A 5,394-nucleotide genomic window follows, 5' to 3' on the forward strand; every position below is an offset into this window, starting at 1 on the left:
AGAGAGAGATTTATGTCAAGGAAATGGCTCACGAGGTGGTAGAGGCTGGAAAGTCCCAAGTCCATGGGTCAGGCTGGAGGCTTCTCTTGACTCACCTAGGTGTGAGGGCTGGTGAACCCAAGATTGGCAGGTCAGACGACAGGCCTCTGGCTCACAGACTTCAGAGGCTGATGAATCCCAAGATCAGCAGGTAAGCTGCTAGCTTAAGTCCCAAGAACCAGAGGTCAGATGAACAGGAGCCAGCTGCAGGATGCAGAGCAAGCAAAAGCCCTCGAGCCTTGACAGAAAGTCTACCTATATTGGATGAAGGCCACACGTCCAAGGAAACTCCCATTCAGCTGATAGGCTACTGAAAGCAAATCCCATCGTGGAGGTGATTACATTATATCAGATCTCATCATGGAGGTGATTACATCATTATACGACTGCCAAACTGCATCATAACTGCCAAACCACTGAGAATCATGGCCCAGCCAAGTCGACACACAGCCTTAGTGATAACAGGTGGTGAAGAGGAAGAAGAGAGATTCCTTGTGAAAAGTGTGGGGCACAGTGCCTGGCACAAAAATAAAGAAAAATGTTTACTCTCATTATTCTCCTTTGAAGAGACCCTGAATCTCGGAGGGTTGGGAGGAGGGGTCACTTACCAAGGGCAGCCCTACAGGGCCTTGCAAGGGCATGCTGGTGATCCTGTCTATGGAGATAACTTCAAGGCAGCACAGGCAGAGGACAAAGAAGGGCCAGCATCTTGAGCTGGAAAGGAGCCTAACAACTGTGCTAGCCACCATTTATTAAATCCCAACTATACATATGCTGTCGCCATAAATTGGAATTGACTCAACAGCAATGGGTTTGGTTTTCTTTTTTGTTATTCTCTAGGTGTTTACAAATATTCCCACATTCAGCCAAGCTCAGCCTAGCAGGATAGATATTACCAGCATCCGCGTGACTGGTAAGTGAGTGGAAGTGCTGTCAGGGTTTAAATCCATATCTGTTGGGCTTCAAATCTATGCTTTTTCTCCTTATCACCTTGTTCTGATTAAACTTAAATGGATTATTTTTATGATGTGTACACTAGGGTCTTACCACATCTTCTCCTCATTTATTGACTACCTCGTTATCCAACATTTCACATTTACAACAGTAGTCAAAAATCTATTATCTGACTACTTTTTGCATTAATGACATTTGTCTGCAGTAATGAATGCTAAGGTATGAGGCGAGAGTAATACTTGCTTTGATGGTTAGGGTTATGTGTCAACTTGGCTGGTCCGTGATTCTCACTACTTTGGCAGTTATGTAATGATGTAATTTGGCAGTTACGTAATGATGGAACTTGGCAGTTATGTAATGATATAGTCATCTTACATTTTGTGATCTGATGTGGTCATCCTCCATTTTTGCTTAACACTAATTTTGCAGGTCTTTGGAACCTAATCATTTTGATAAGTGAGGAGAGGGTGTATTGTATTTAACAAGAAAATGTCCAAGTCAGCAATCTAATCTATTTTTTTCAATTATAAAACTAGTACATGCTCAATATAGCAAACAAAAGAAAAACCAGGAAAGTAGAAAGAAATGACAATCTACTCACAAATCCACTACCCAGTGTTCGGAGACAACCATGATTTTCTTCTTGTCTTTTTTTTTTTTTTTTAAATTCTTTGTAGGTTTTTCTTACACAGTGAAACCTGTGAGAGCCAGAACTCAACAGGACTGCCTTATTTTTCCGGGTCTCACAAGTTTTCTGTCTTTGACGAGGCGCAGCCTTACCCCTTTTCTATCACTCGTTTTAGCAGAAAATGTTTGCATTATCCTTCTCTGACAGGTTTCTGCATTACACAGGTTCCTGCTTTCACAGGTTTTACTGAATAACTGAAACCAGGCAATAGTAAATACATTTATTAAACCTAAAATCACTGAAATAAAATAAAATGACCTTGGGCTGTAAGGACCTTGGAGTACAGAATCAGTGCATTAATGCAGATTTATCTCAGCGGTTCCAACTTCGGGCAATTTTGCCTCTCAGGGACTGTTTGCACTATCTACAGATGTTTTTGGTTGTTATAACTGGGGGATGATGCTGGTATCTAGTGGGTAGAGGCCAGGGATGCTGCTAAACATTCTGTAACACACAAGACAGCCTCCCACGACAAAGGATTATCCAGCCCAAATGTCAGTAGTGTGAGGTTGAGAGACCCTGGTCTGTCTGGTATCTCCAAATGCAGTGGCTTTGTTAGTGTTGGGTACAGGCAACTGCAGCTTGCTCATCTCCATGGCAATAAACTAAAACGCAGAGGATCTATCCTGAAGAAGTAGTGAGGAAAGGCCCATAGCTTTGATTGCATCCCTGAGAGGTCTAGGATCCCATGTCCCTGGGGCAGTGCTCCAGTACTTCTCTCTCGATTATTCTTTCTCAACCAGGCAGCATGTCACCACTGCTCTCGTGTCCCCTTGTCAGGGGTCAGTAGTAGCTCAGAGGACTAGGAGGGAAGCTAGGAATGCCACTCCCGCAAATCATGGGAGTCTGGACTGTGATGAGTCAAAGGTCAGACACAGTGGAAATCAAGAGGACATAAACACACCAGCAAGAAGAGACATCCTGATTCTATCCACACAACCCCCAGGGCATCATAGTCACTGACCAGCATCCTCAACAAAGAGAAGGACTAGGATGCTCCAATGCCTCAGCTCCCACTACATTTCACCTCCTCCTGTCCTGTGGGAGCTGGGTCAGAAGCACTGGCTTCTGGTGAATATGACAGTGAGAAAGGAGACAGGGACTCCCCCATGTAGCACCCAATGTTTGGAAAGTGGTTTTGGGATCCCTAGCCAAGAGGGAGGATCTGAATCATTCTGCTTTCTCGTAGATGCTCCTAGATGCTCATTGGCAATGGGGTCCTTCCTGCATAGAAATCCGTCTCCTGGAGGGTCTCCCACCACATCTTGCACCTGGAAGAGGGAGGGATGAGAGAGCCACTCAGAATGCCCATCTTGACTAAGGAAGACTTATGAGTCAAAGCTATGGTGGTGGGGGATTTGGTCCATGGCCAACAATCCAAGTGACCTAAACCAAAATGGAGAAAGAGACAAAAGGAGGAAGAGATCTTGGATGGAGGCTTGAAGTGACAGTTGTACCCCAGCACACTCTGCAGCAAGAGTCCTGTGGGCTGGGCCAGACGGTTTTGCACACATACTAGTTAAATAGACTGGGGTTTCCCAAAGTGGATTCTGTGGGATACTAGTTCCGCGGGATATTAAATAGATATTACATGTGGAAAGAGCTCCATGGCAAATTATGTTTGGGAAGCAATATTCAACTGAATTTTAGTTTCAACAGCAATATTTCAGAACCTTTAATATTCTAATACGGACAGCACATCTTCAAGAGGAGTAAATAGCAATTAACATTCATCAACTTCATTGGGCCATAGAAACTTATTTCTCAGGAGCATCTTGCAGGATGCATTTTGAAAAATGTTGACCTAGGCAATAGATGAGCCCATGGTGAACAAAACCACAGAGTTGGTGGATACAAATGATAATAGCCTTGGAAAGTTCCTAATTTACATTATTGCCATTCTATATCCCTCCTTTCATGCTCCACTGCTAACTGTCAGTTTGACTTCACCTCAGAAGAAAGGTCTGGCAATCTACTTCTGAAATATCAGCCATTGAAAACTCTACGGAGTACAGTTCTACTCTGACACACATGGGGTTGCCATGAGTCGGAATCAACTCAGTGGCAACCAACAAGAACAATAGACCCCTCATTTCCAAAATCTTCCCTCTATTTTTGTTGTTGTTGTTGGGTGCCATAGAGTCAGTTCCTATACACAGCAACCCCATATACAACAGAATGAAACACTGCCTGCTCCTGCGTCATCTCACAATCATTATGTTTGAGCTCATTGAGTATTGCAGCCACTGTGTCAATCCACCTCTCTTGCTAGTATACTGGATTTCCTTGGTTTCTGAAACATTTCTTAACGTTTATACCATTTCTTAGGAATGACTGACACAATCTTCAACACTGATTACACAACTTTAAATAAAATCATTCTAGAAAATACCACAGGCCTAGCACCATCTTTAGACATGTATTTCATCTCTCCCAACCCCAGCCCACCACCACAGGGGGTTCTTTACAAAGTGTCTGTGTGCCTCAGTAGTCTGCATGGAATAGGAAGCCATCATCATATAACCCTGGAAAAGTCTACTGGCTATATGAGCTGAGGTAGGGCATACTGAACAGACTTACAGCCTGAGGTTCATTTTCCTTTCACATTTAACCAGAAATAAATTCATTAGCTTGTATTCCCTCGAAAACATACCTGGAGACAAGCAGCTTCTTTGGGGAGTGATCCCAGGAAGCTGAATGAAGAAGTGTGGAGAGTGAGACACAGAAGGGAGAAAAGTCTATAATGGGTATGTTAATGAGCAGGTTCTTGTTGTGGGCAACTGAGGCTCAATCTCACTGGGGAACCTCTGAGAAACCATGTGGAATAGGCCTTGGAATTAAGGCTGGAGCATTTGTCTACGCATTCATCTTCCTCATTGGATGAGGAATGCCCCCTCACAGCTCCCCAGGTGCTGGAGAAAGCCTTCAGGCAGAGAAGTGGAGATATAAATTCTTGAGGTGGTATACTATCAGTAAATTGAAAATACCCTCGTTGCAGTGATCTCAGAGATGGACCAAGAAGACATGGGATGGGACATCAACAGTGTCTGCTACCATAAGGATCCTCATTTATTAAGAGGTATCATGTTATGGCTCAGTGCATGAGTTTAGAAGTCAGGTTCACATCTCTACTCTACTAAGAGTGTCAAAACCTTGGATAAGTTATGTAACCTCTCTGAGACTCAGTTTCCCTAATTTGTAAAGTGGCCATGAGATCAGGCCCTACTTTATAGAAACATTGTGAATATAAATGAGTTCACATCTATAAAGCACCTGGCATGGTGCCAGGCACAGAGCACCATTCAATAAACTTCAGCTATTACTACTAAGCGTTATTGACAGAAGGAGTATAGGCTTTGGAGGCAAACAGACTTGCGTTTAATTTCATCTCTGTAGCTGCATGACCTTGGGCAAGTTACTTAATTTGTTTGAGTCTCAATTTTTCCCTGAGGATAATGAAGCTATGTGTGAAGTCCTTGCTAGTTTTAACTTTTCGCCACAGCTCTAGGAAGCACAAAAGGATCATGATGGAAGTGGCCTTTGATGCTTCCCCTCCACTAGGGCATGCTGTTCCAGGCAGTATTTCCGAAATCCAGACTCTCCCTATATCCATGGTAGAATTAAAAGCCTGAACTGGATGTGCCTTTCTCTTACCTGTGCTTACTGGGGCTAAAGCTTCACCCTCTGTCTCCTCCACCACCTTCTCACCTCCT

This window comes from Trichechus manatus, unplaced genomic scaffold (assembly GCF_000243295.1).
Source record: "Trichechus manatus latirostris isolate Lorelei unplaced genomic scaffold, TriManLat1.0 scaffold00007, whole genome shotgun sequence".
Lineage (NCBI taxonomy): Eukaryota > Metazoa > Chordata > Mammalia > Sirenia > Trichechidae > Trichechus > Trichechus manatus.